General features: G+C 45.2%; 1 pseudogene; it reads left to right on the forward strand.

The window, feature by feature from the left end:
- The first annotated feature begins 1,886 nt into the window (after positions 1–1,886).
- Positions 1,887–2,004, forward strand: LOC126425393 (5S ribosomal RNA; annotated as a pseudogene).
- The last annotated feature ends 11,887 nt before the right edge of the window (positions 2,005–13,891 follow it).

Raw genomic sequence — 13,891 nt, forward strand, 5'->3', positions numbered from 1 at the left:
CCGCCGCGTTCCTCCGTGGTGTCAGAACTAGAGATGGGCAAAACTGTTCTTTTCAGAGATCGGATCAGAACTGTTCACTCCCTGAAATGAACTAGCTCTTTTTCATGACTCACCACTCATTCACAATAGAAAATAAATGGAAGGTACATTGCCCTTTAAACTTGGTTTATTCCAGTACTATACCAGTATTTTGATCTTATTTGATCCTATTTTGAAGTAACACAGATAATGAGTAAGAATTTTGTATTGTTTATTGAAATTTCCATGATATGACAAAGTTTGTGATTATTGATTTATTTTGCACTATCGTGGTTTTGGCTTTGTAGCCATTATCATGGTCAAAGGTGAAATAGTCATAAAATAAACGACATGTCTAAATGATTGTAATATTGTGACGACAATCATTCAGACATGTCAGATATGTAATAAATATTTCACCTTTGCACGTGATAATGGCTACAAAGCTAAAATAGCATGCTGATAACGACACTTTTGAGTGCCCCACAAAACAAGGAAAATATTGATGTATCACATTTTGCGATATGTTTATCGGTTCGCTCGTAATTAAAACGTAAATTTGAGTGTCCATAATAAAAACTCCTATAGTAAGAGGAGTCGTCAGGAACCTAATCTGATCAGTTTAAACAAATAAAAACAAAATAAAAACAAATGATGTATACATAACATAATTATGTAATATACATACGGGTATTACTACGAAGAACAATATCCAGTAGAGACGAACTCCGATGCAGAGGCGCTGAGTCAAGCAGGTCGAGCCGCGAGCTGTATTACTGCGTGAGCTACGACCGCAGAGACCAGAGTGACACCTGAGTTGCTTTGCTCAACGCTCTGGCTAGAGTCGAGAACGGTGGGGTGAGCATTGAGCGGGCGAGTTCCGAGGGTGGGGGGAGCGGTGAACGGCCACCAGTCACCCGCTCGGAGACAAATCGTCCGTTCTCTTGCGAGCAGGTTGTTGCAAGTAGTTCGGATGTTCTCCGCTAGGAGGCTCTCTGTCCTGTTGCTTGCATCAACTGCCCAGAGGGCAGGACGTGCTACTGGAACGATCGCCGACGGAGTGTGATGCTAAGTTAAGGTGCGCCAGACACTGCACGCGGCAGAGGAAGCACAGAGACGGCACGGCATATGTGAAACACAAAATCCAATGGGGCACTGCACAATGCAGGCAGCCAAGGCAGCAGGGCAGAGGCCGGCGCTGGCTGTGTTGTGTGGCGTGCAGTGTGCTCTGACCAGCAGAGGCCCCGCTGATCTGCTCCGACTCTCTCTCTCTCTCTCTCTCTCTCTCTCTCTGCTGTGGGAAACGTTTGGAGCTACCGTTCTTTTTTTCTGAATCACTGATTCTTCACTCCTTTGAAAGATTCAACTCTATGAATCAGTTCAGGAGCAGATCCCCCATCTCTAGTCAGAACCTATGGACGCTGAGGCTGCAGTCACACCGCCGCTGCCATTGCCCATGGGTGTCGTTGCTCCGCCTCCTCATCCGAGCATACTCAATAGCGGTGCGCAGCCTGGGCAGGTTTTCCACTGGGCGTTTTTCTCGCCCCCTCATGAGCAATTCGGGGTCGTGGGTCAATAGCGCGCCCCGGCAGTTTCGCTGCCCGCCCCATCAGCTGCGCCGCCCCTTGATTCCTCCACCCGCCGTCGGAAGCCCTACTCAATGACGGTGCGTCGTTTTAGGGGGAGGGATGTGATATCAATAGCTATGATGCCACAGCGTAAGTTGGCACTACTACGAGACACCGACAGCGCCCTCTAGCAGGCGCTATTGAGATCTATGAGCTCCGCTGCAGATTCAGCCCATTTGATTAAGAGCAGGTGGCTAGGACACTTCGCTTCGGCTTCGCACCTCAGGGCAAAGTTGCTAAGACAACGGCCTTGCCGCAATGGATACACCGGTTCCCATGAGATCACCGAAGTTAAGCGCTGTCGGGCGTGGTCGGTACTTGGATGGGTGGCCATCCAGTCCACCATGTGCTGTTGTCATTTTTCGGGGTGCCCTCAACCTGGTGATGCCAACTGAGGATCTACTCGACCGAATAGTAGCGGCTTCGGTCAAGAATACCATCTTACAACCGGGAGAGCGGTGTGCTGAACCCATGCCCCTCCTATCCGCATCCTCTACCGAGGATCACACGGCGGTCGGATGGTCCCGGTAGGCCACTCGTGGCCTGAAGACGGAGTGCTTGTTGCTACAGTAAAGTAGTGAACTCCCTTTATATTTGTGCCATGTAAAATATTTTACCATTTTTTTAAATTTTGTCATCACCTCCTGACTCACTATATTTGTTGCGTCTTTCCCCAGTCCTGTTGTGTAACCTACACCCAAGGTACATTTTGTATGAAAGTCTATACTGATTTCTTAAAGGTGTGGACTATGCTTCCAGAATGTAAAAATTAGCACTCCACACCTTCTGTTACGTTTATGTGTTTAAATTTCTTGAACTGCTTAATAGTTCCTTAGTTCTGTATCCATTCGCATAACCTGTCAGGATCGACAGGAAGTGCAAAATGGCTAAGCAGGGATGGCTAGAGGACAAATGTAAGGCTGTAGAGGCTTGTCTCACTAAGGGTAAGAAGATAGAGACTGCTTACAGGAAAATTAAAGAGACCTTTGGAGAGAAAAGAACCACTTGTATGAATATCAAGAGCTCAGATGGCAACCCAGTTCTAAGCAAAGAAGGGAAGGCAGAAAGGTGGAAGGAGTATATAGAGGGTTTACACAAGGGCGAAGTACTTGAGGACAATATTATGGAAATGGAAGAGGATGTAGATGAAGACGAAATGGGAGATAAGATACTGCGTGATGAGTTTGACAGAGCACTGAAAGACCTGAGTCAGAACAAGGCCCCGGGAGTAGACAACATTCCATTAGAACTACTGATGGCCTTGGGAGAGCCAGTCATGACAAAACTTTCCATCGGGTGAGCAAGATGTATGATACAGGCGAAATACCCTCAGACTTCAAGAAGAATATAATAATTCCAATCCCAAAGAAAGCAGGTGTTGACAGATGTGAAAATTACCAAACTATCAGTTTAATAAGTCACAGCTGCAAAATACTATCACGAATTCTTTACAGACGAATGGAAAAACTGGTAGAAGCGGACCTCGGGGAAGATCAGTTTGGATTCCGTAGAAATGTTGGAACACATGAGGCAATACTAACCTTACGACTTATCTTACAAGAAAGATTAAGAAAAGGCAAACCTGCGTTTCTAGCATTTGTAGACTTAGAGAAAGCTTTTGACAATGTTAACTGGAATACTCTCTTTCAAATTCTGAAGGTGGCAGGGGTAAAATACAGGGAGCGAAAGGCTATTTACAATTTGTATAGAAACCAGATGGCAGTTGTAAGAGTCGAGGGGCATGAAAGGGAAGCAGTGGTTGGGAAAGGAGTGAGACAGGGTTGTAGCCTCTCCCCGATGTTATTAAATCTGTATATTGAGCAAGCAGTAAAGGAAACAAAAGAAAAATTCGGAGTAGGTATTAAAATTCATGGAGAAGAAGTAAAAACTTTGAGGTTCGCCGATGACATTGTAATTCTGTCAGAGACAGCAAAGGACTTGGAAGAGCAGTTGAACGGAATGGACAGTGTCTTGAAAGGAGGATATGAGATGAACATCAACAAAAGCAAAACGAAGATAATGGAATGTAGTCAAATTAAGTCGGGTGATGCTGAGGGAATTAGATTAGGAAATGAGACACTTAAAGTAGCAAAGGAGTTTTGCTATTTAGGGAGTAAAATAACTGATGATGGTCGAAGTAGAGAGGATATAAAATGTAGACTGGCAATGGCAAGGAAAGCGTTTCTGAAAAAGAGAAATTTGTTAACATCGAGTATTGATTTAAGTGTCAGGAAGTCGTTTCTGAAAGTATTTGTATGGAGTGTAGCCATATATGGAAGTGATACATGGACGATAACTAGTTTGGACAAGAAGAGAATAGAAGCTTTCGAAATGTGGTGCTACAGAAGAATGCTGAAGATAAGGTGGGTAGATCACGTAACTAATGAGGAGGTATTGAATAGGATTGGGGAGAAGAGAAGTTTGTGGTACAACTTGACTAGAAGAAGGGATCGGTTGGTAGGACATCAAGGGATCACAAATTTAGCATTGGAGGGCACCGTGGAGGGTAAAAATCGTAGAGGGAGACCAAGAGATGAATACACTAAGCAGATTCAGAAGGATGTAGGTTGCAGTAGGTACTGGGAGATGAAGAAGCTTGCACAGGATAGAGTAGCATGGAGAGCTGCATCAAACCAGTCTCAGGACTGAAGACCACAGCAGCAGCAGCAACCTGTCTGGATGGTGACTGTAAGTTCTTTCTAAGTTTCATACTACTCCAAAGGTAACTGCAAGATTTTGTTTACAATTGCCGACCGGAGTGGCCGAGCGGTTCTAGGCGCTACAGTCTGGAACCGAGCGGCCGCTACGGTAGCAGGTTCGAATCCTGCCTCGGGCATGGATGTGTGTGATGTCCTTGGGTTAGTTAGGTTTAAGTAGTTCTAAGTTCTAGGGGACTGATGACATCAGATGTTAAGTCCCATAGGCCTCAGAGCCATTTGAGCCATTTGTTTATAATTGGTTCAGAAGAGGCGTAATTGTACCTTGTGGGACGATATGTCTTAGCATTATCATCTCTATCAGTGTGGGTTGGTTTCCTGTGTATACCGCCGTCATTGTCACTGTAATTACACTATCCAGAAGAGTTATGATTTTTTTCTTCGCTATACCGTAAAGTTAATTTTAGGCTCCATGGAGCTCATCTTCCTATCCCCTCGTATAATTCAGTTTTTACCATTATAAAGTAATGTGTTTGACATTTCATTTGTACCGAGCGAGGTGGCGCAGTGGTTAAACACCGGACTCCCGTTCGGGAGGTCAACGGTTCAATCCCGCGTCCGGCCATCCTGATTTAGGTTTTCCGTGATTTCCCTAAATCTCTCCAGGCAAATGCCGGGATGGTTCCTTTCAAAGGGCACGGCCGACTTCCTTCCCCGTCCTTCCCTAATCCGATGAGACCGATGACCTCGCTGTCTGGTCTCCTTCCCCAAAACCAACCCCAACCCCCATTTCATTTGTAATATACCAATTTGTTCTACGTGCTGTTTTGAGAGAATTTCTTCTCTAGATCCATTTACGTAAAAGTGTGCTCTTGTACTACATGCCCATTCATAATACATCCGGCGATTCATACATATGTCATTTACATTTTAAGGAGTTAATAGAATGTGTTAATTCCAAACTAATTTTCTGATACCTCATACGGCTTGTTGGTCCAGTTCGCTCCAGGTTGTCGCTCACGCCGTTTCTGCTTGATCTGTTCAGCACCCGGTGTTTACGCGTTACGCATAATCTGCGCCATCTCGCTTATGGCCCATTACACAGCCACAGTACACAGAGAGGGAGAACCTTCACATTTTCCCGAGTGGGTGAAAAACTATAAACAACTCATATCTGCTGGAAGAAAACAGTGAAGCTGCGGTTCGGCTGTGGACACTGCTCTTAGAATTCAGAACTGTGTAACTATCTACAGTACGTGTGATTCTTGAGTTTCTCCCGGCGTATTTGATAGTCAAAATATCCACGGGTGTGCTGCCGGTCTATAGTGCCCGTTGGACACTATAGACCGGCAGCACACCCGTGGATATTTTGATTATCTACAGTACGTGATCAAAAGAATCCGGACACCCGGCTGAAAATGACTTACAATTTCGTGGTGCCATCCATCGGTAATGCTGTATTTCAATATGGTATTGGCCCACCATTAGCCTTGACAGCTTCCACTCTCCCAGGCATCCGTTCAATCAGGTGCTGGAAGGTTTCTTGGGGAATGACAGCCCATTCTTCACGGAGTGCTGCACTGAGGAAAGATATCTATGTCAGTCGGTGAGACCTGGCACGAAGTCAGCCTTAAAAAATATCGCAAAGGTGTTCTATAGGATTCAAGTCAGGACTCTGTGAAGGCCAGTTCATTACAGGGATGTTACTGTCGCGCAACCACTCTGCCACAGGCTGTGCATTATGAACAGATGCTCGATCGTGTTGAAAAGTGCATTCGCCATACCCGAATTCCCCTTCAACAGTTGGAAGCAATAAAGTGCTTAAAACATCAATGTAGGCCTGTGTGTTGTAGTGCCACGCAAAACTAGGGGTCCAAAATCCCTCCATGAAAAACACGACCACACCATAACGTTACCGTCTCCGAATTTTACTGTTGGCACTACACATGCTGGCAGATGACCTTCACCGTGCATTCACCATACTCACCGCCATCGGATCGTCACTCCACACAACGTTTTACCACTGTTCAATCGTCAAATGTTTACTCTCCTTACATCCAGCGAGGCGTCGTTTGGCATTTACCGGCATGATGCGTGGCATATGAGCAACTGCTCGAAATGAAATCCAAGTTGTCTCACCTTCTGCCTAACTATCATAGTATTTGCAATGGTCTCTGATGCAGTTTGGAATTCCTCTGGGATAGCCTGGATAGATGTCTGCCTATTACACATTATGACCCTCTTCAACTATCGGCTGCTTCTGTCAGCCAACAGACGAAGTCGGCCTGGACGCTTTTGTGCCGTACGTGTCCCTTCTCGTTTCCACTTCACTATCATATCGGAAACAGTGGACTTAGGGGTGTTTAGAAGTATGGAAATATCGCACACAGACGTATAATACAAGTGACACCCAATCAGCTGACCACGTTCGAAGTCCGTGAGTTCCTTACGATTTCTAATGACTACTGAGGTCGCTGATATGGAGTACCTGGCAGTAGGTGTCAGCAAAATGCACTTAATATGAAAAACGTATGTTTTTGGTGGTGTACGGATACTTTTGATCACATAGTGTATATGAAACCAACAAGAGATCAAGTAGACAATATGCAACCGAAAGCTAACGAGCCGCTCTACTACCTCAAACATCGCCCTATATTTAGTGAGCGAGCGAGTACTCGATGGTCGTGTTGGCAGCACTGAGTTACCGTCAGCAACAACGGGCTCCAGCCACAAGTTTACCGTTAGCCCAGTCCAAGGCAATTTGATCGTTGAGCGTGTCATTAACATCTTGTGGAAGTTTCAGTCGAAGTAATGAAAATCAAGTTGGAGACTCGTGGCAACGTTCGCGTGATTCAGAAAAAGGTTTGAGCAGCTGTTTATCCGTTTGCCATCCTAGATGCAATAATATATTGAAACCGATAATAGTGGCTAACAGGCAAAAATTCTAACAATTAAGGGAGTAGGGAGCCACTAGGATCGGGCGAGGAAGCAGGGCCAAGTGCTGGTAGAAGTAACACAACACATTACTTCTAATGCATTTATTAAAACTAGCTAAAATACAATATACACTCTGCCAAGATAATGAACATAGGGAGAATAAAACCATAAGAAACTAGTTCATCAACAATTTAACATTGTACCACGCAACATAGTACTGCGTATGCCTTAAGGGCTGCAATCGCAAAGAAAGCCTGAAGGGCAAATTTAGCAAGAATACGTATAACGTGTTCAGCCTGAAGGGATAGTAAATTTTCAAATCAAAATTCACTTCACTTCAAAATTTAAGATATAAAAGGCCAATACCACAGACAAAGAAAATATTCAACAGAACAGAAGGTTTGAGCCTGAAGGGCCACCAAAATAGTTAACTAGACTTCAGATAAAGAGCAGATCTTCCAACAGTTTAGGCAGGGCAGTGTGAATCAATAGAGGCCTGAAGGGCCGTGCAGCTTCCAAGTATGGGGCCTAAAGGGCCAAATTAACAAGATAAGAAAATCTTAAAAACATCAACTGGAAAATACCAACTGCTTATTAACAACTCGACCTTAAGGGCCAGGTAATAAATGAAATTAGTCAAACAAATTCTGCAATAAGTAAGTAATGGCCAGGAATTTATCAGTAAGCCGGCCTTAAGGGCCCCAGTACACTAACAAGGGAGGTGAAGTATTAAAACTGGATTTCAAACCCTTAAGGGCTGTAGAGCTTCCAAAAAGGGGGGCCTGAAGGACCAGTTCATCAAGGCACTTAATAAACAGCTCAGCTTGAAGGGCTGGCCGATGGTTAAGGTTAGGCAAGTTCTCAAAAATAGAAGGCAAATCAACAAATTTATCAGTAATCGAGCCTTAAGGGCGACAGTACATTTAGAATCCACATTAAGCATTAAGAACTATCATACAGCGAAGCAATTCCCTAAAACTTAGCAACCTTAAATAAATCAATTGATACTCTCCAGCTTAAAACCTAGGGACAACAATACATGCGCCGGTCGAAGTGGCCGTGCGGTTAAAGGCGCTGCAGTCTGGAACCGCAAGACCGCTACGGTCGCAGGTTCGAATCCTGCCTCGGGCATGGATGTTTGTGATGTCCTTAGGTTAGTTAGGTTTAACTAGTTCTAAGTTCTAGGGGACTAATGACCTCAGCAGTTGAGTCCCATAGTGCTCAGAGCCATTTGAACCATTTGAACAATACATGCATGTACTTCTAAAAGGTAAAGTTGCATAAAATCTAAATTTAAAATGCAAACAATCGCACACCAACATGGCCAGCAAATTTACAAAAGGTTAACCACAATTCCTGAGTATGAAATACAAGCAGCTGCAAGGCTACCAATCAGTCATCGTGCCCCAATATCATGATTTACAATCTTCAGATAGTGCGAAACAGGAAAAATACAAGGCGAGCCCCAAAGAGGAATTAAATGATACCCTTCAATTACAAATCGTTAAACCGCAGCGTAAAGCTGCCACATTTCACAAACTGGCGTAAAAGCCACCAGCTCAATCGACACTGTTCATATAGGCAAACATACAAATAAAATTCTCTACCCTGTAAAATTTTCAGTCTAAAAGGGGGCTGATAATAACATACGGTATTAAAACAATCTTTAAGATAAACACATACATCAACAACCTTTAAGGTGTGCACAGCCACGTACTTCACAAATTTCTTTTCCTTTTCTCACACAGGCTAGGAACTGAATACCAAATTGGTCACAAGAATCAATAGATAGCCTCCAATACAACAGTACCTAATGAGACAGTCTCCTAGTGTAACATGACAGAGCAACAGTCCACATTCACAGCCTTTGATTCAACATGTTCTACTATCCTCGTTGTACAGCATCGACCACGCCCGGAGTGCCTACTGCAAATTTTAACCAAGCAATTCACGCTCACGTCGACGCCTAACCGAGGAACCAGTCCAGCAGTACAAGAACAACCTAGACACTCGAAGTCAAACTCCGCAAACGCAGTGCAGAACTAACATTCAACCTTTTCCTTCATAGGTCCAGAACCGGCGAGCTGAACCGGTGGACGGAAAACACACAATGTCGGCGGCAGCAACATGAAGGAAGTCGCAAACACCAACCTAATACAAGGCAATAGCAAGTCAAAAGCACAACGGCAATAGCGAAATATACTCAACTTCAGTCCCTGAGGAAAACCTGCCGCCCTCAGTGCTCAAAACATTCCCGGATCAACCGTCCTCGGCGACTCCCACTATTCTCCGGAACAGCAACCTCACAGCTCCTTATTTAAATTCTCTTCTGACAAGAACAAGCATAATCGGAGCTAACGGCTTCTCCAAGTCAGACACGCTATGCCGTAGAACCTCGCGGTGGCATGAGCAGGCCGACACCACACAAACCACCGCAAGTAAGACAAACAAGCACTTCCGGAGTCGATGGCGTACCGCCACGCTTCACCGCTCAGTCACTCCACTCCACCGACATAGGGGGCGGGGCATGAGACGAGGAGCACAGACGGCGCCGCCACGCGGGCAAGTTCAATGCTACAGTTGGTCTGGACAAGCATTTCCAGTAGGATTTGTCGTATCTTGTGGAAATGCGATGTGAAATTATTTTCCACCTTCATATAAGATTAGGGACCTTTCAGGCTCCATCAAGGATTGTGGTGTCACCGCCAGACACCACACTTGCTAGGTGGTAGCTTTAAATCGGCCGCGGTCCATTAGTACATGTCGGATCCGCGTGTCGCCACTGTCAGGAATCGCAGACCGAGCGCCACCACAAGGCAGGTCTCGAGAGACTGACTAGCACTCGCCCCAGTTGTACGGACGACGTTGCTAGCGACTACACTGACGAAGCCTCGCTCCTTTGCCGAGCAGATAGTTAGAATAGCCTTCAGCTAAGTCAATGGCTACGACCTAGCAAGGCGCCATTAGTAACATTGCATGTATCTAAAGAGTCTCACTTGTATCGCCACAATCTCCAGATGTACCAAAAGGATGGATTAAAGTTAAGTATTCCAGAAGCTACGTACTTTTCTTTATAGCATTCATTATGTATCCTGTTTCAGACCTCACGCCATCCTGCTTTAGCTTAGCGCGTGCCTTTCGGCTTCCTCTCATTGTGTCTAGGCTGTCTTGTCTAGACACAACAAGGATGATCTTGGTTTGCTTAAAGAATGTCTGTAGAATTGAAGTTGTCACGTCATATATTGGTCAGACTATCAAGACTGTGGAGGATCGATGTACTGAGCATAAAGGCCACTCACACTTACAACAGCCGAGCAAATCAGCTGTTGCAGAACATTGTGTTGGCACCGATCAACTTGTGGAATATAACAATACGGAGATCGTGGCATGCACTTCCAGCTACTGGGGAGTGTTATTAATGAAGTTGAAATTAAATTGGCGAGTAACCTTCTAAAGACTGACGGAGATTTTAGCTTAAATTATGTGTGGAATGCTGCTCTCTCTCCTTTGTAAAACGCTGAGGGGGAGAGTTAACGCTGCGTCACGCAGTGTTCGGTAATTCCCACCGTCGGTAACTTCTGGCGTCGGTCATCTTTGGTTCGTGATGGCATTAATGATTACAGTCTGTGTGTTATTTTTCTGGATTTGCTCTGAAAACCGAGGTTCTAAATTTCCTCGCTCAGCGCTTTTCTACTGCAGTTTTACCTTGAAAATGGCAGTGTGTTGGCGACGTAAACGGCTGCATTCCCGAAGGTTTTTGAACACGCTATATCATCATAGGACGTACTTACAAAATACATTTGGAGAATCTAAACGATCCATTGACTCTTGCGTAATTGTATGGCCTACTCGAAAGACAATGCACGAAAATGACTTAAATAGGAAAAACTACAGTCCTCGTGTGCTTTTTTGTAAATATAAAGGAAAATGATGTAGTAGGTGAGCTTGTGTAAAGTATTTTTATGATTTATTGATCAGTCTTGCTGAAAGTGTTGTGTCGGTAGCTGGACCGACACCGTGAAGTTGAGATGGCTGAAAATGCACGCTAGACTAACGCTGTAGCCGATAGGGCACGCAAGGCTAATGCAGACGGGCGTGAAGTCTGGAACATGAGAACTTATAAATGAATAAGAAGAAAAGTATGTAGATGCTTATTACTTATCTTTTTATTAGTCCTTGGAATACATCTCTCTTGAATACTCGTAAGCTATAGGCACTGATACAAATGGCGCCTTGCTAGTTCTTAGCCATTAACTTAGCTGATGGCTATTCTGTCTCTCGGCTAATGAGAGAGAAAGGCTTCGTACATCTGGTCGGTAGCTAGGTTCTCGTACAACTGGGGCGAGTGCTCTCTCGTATCACGAGACCTGCCTTGGTGGTGGCGCTAGGTCTGCGATTACACAGTGGCGACACGCGGGTCCGACATGTACTAAATGGACCGCGGCCGATTTAAGCTACCACCTAGCAAGCGTGGTGTCTGGCGGTGACACCACAGAAAGTATGTAAAAATTTCTACTCTCACTGACAGTGGGAAACACTTGTGACGTTGCGGTAAGGCTTAGTGCTAATTGAGGCTCTTATAGCACGTGTGACGTGACACGACCCTGGGGCGCGACGCGCCGTCCTGCGCATATTGGGACGTGCGCACACACACTTGGCACACGCCGGTTGGTGACGATCTGTGCTGACGGAACCGAAGCGCGGGCACCCTGTAATCTTACTTACACGATTTTACAGAAACTATTCAGTAAAAATATTTGATTTTTGTCTTACTTGTAGCGTTACATGTCAGCTTCGTGGCGAAGTGCCCATCGTCTCGCTAATGGTCATACTTTTAGTGGTGTACACATTTTAGTAAGGCACTACGCAAAATTCGAAAAGTTTGCTATGAAAAATAGGGGTCGCCATGGTTTTGAATCTCCACAACCCATCGTATTTTTAACGCTGAACGACTGGATTTAAAACTTACCAAAGGATTTTGTTCCTTTTCTTCACTTGACCAGCATTAAAATAATGACGAGCGAACGCTACAGGCGGAATGACATGCAGATGCTGCACCTACGGCTTGCCAAACTGACAACGTGTGACACGCGAATAGAAAAGTTATTACTCAGAAAAGTAAACAATTGATACGTCACGCAACACAATGGTCAGTTTGTCGTCAGCAGCTGAGAATAACGCGCGCGACAGGAATGCGGAAGCTAGTCGAGTGTGCTTTGTGAGAGGAAGAATTCACGTCGTTCGAAAATCATTGTCATGTAAGTAGATCTGCCTTCGTCAGCAATACGGGTCAACAAATTAAGTATATCAAATCATCACACTCTTTCAGGATACTCATACTTTCGGAATAATGCCGACCACCACTTCAAAAAAATGGTTCAAATGGCTCTGAGCCCTATGGGACTTAACTTCTGAGATCATCAGTCCACTACAACATAAAAATACTTAAACCTAACTAACCTGAGGACATCACACACATCCATGCCCGAGGGAGGGAAGATTCGAACCTGCGACCGTAGCGGTTCGGTGGTTCCACACTGTAGCGCCTAGGACCGCTCGGCCACCCCGGCCGGCGACAGTCACCACCATAAGCACATAAGTTCACAACACTAATGATTCACCTTGAGCTACTCATGAAAAGACCTCTTCCGCCCCGCCGGACAGGCCGGATGTGTCGCTAAAGGATGGAAGCGCGGCCTGTACACCGTGGTACTGAGAACAAACGAGTAGAAAGCAACCGCCAAGCAATTTCGATGATGATCAGGCTGTAAGCCAGGACAGAAAACACGCCGAACGCACACACGATCTGAGCGTGCCCGCCAAGGCGACAAACCCCATCTGCCCCACATACCAGACCATTTCTGCAACAGCAAATAATTCACGCGGCAGACAAATCCAACTAGTGATTCACCTTTTCAAGACCAAGCAAGGCTACGTGACTATCTGTAACATTACTGAAAACCAAACTGAGACATTTACCGAATAAAAGAACAATTAAAATTATACTGACTTAACAAAAGCTGTGCCTTCATATTAAAAGAAAGTCTAAAACCAAAACTGGGCGAAGAGCACACTGATTAACATACTACATGAAATTAACACTGCAAGGAACGTTTAAAACAAGCAGTACATTCCCTTTTGCATTTGCCGAAATAATTAGACTCCGCTCCGTGGAAACAACACTTCGAAGACTTAGACTTTGTAAGTTCCGTATAACACTCTCTTATTCAGAACCGTCCTCAACTGATCTCCGGTAGATACCTTCACAAGTCTTCACAGGTTAACAGCACCATATGAATCATACGTAGCTTAATGTTTCCAGTTACGCGTTGAGAAGATGTCCAACATGCGATGACGGACCCGCCACCGTTTCGCACGCAAATGCGTCGACTAATCAGCAACGTACTCCCGGCGCGCGGAAAAACGGCAAGGACGGCGGGGTCCAGGCTCGGCGGATCTGCCTTCAAAACGTGTTGCCTCGTTGAACGCCGACCAGAGAGAGCTCCCGGCCACACGCCAAGCCGGACAACCAAAGGCGAAACACTCAGAAGTACAAGATCAGACGATTGTCGATATCAGCGACACAAGTGGAGCATAACTAGCGCCAGTCGCCACGGCTCAGATGCAATCACAAATCGACTAATATTTCGA

This window comes from Schistocerca serialis, chromosome 10 (assembly GCF_023864345.2).
Source record: "Schistocerca serialis cubense isolate TAMUIC-IGC-003099 chromosome 10, iqSchSeri2.2, whole genome shotgun sequence".
Classification (NCBI taxonomy): domain Eukaryota; kingdom Metazoa; phylum Arthropoda; class Insecta; order Orthoptera; family Acrididae; genus Schistocerca; species Schistocerca serialis.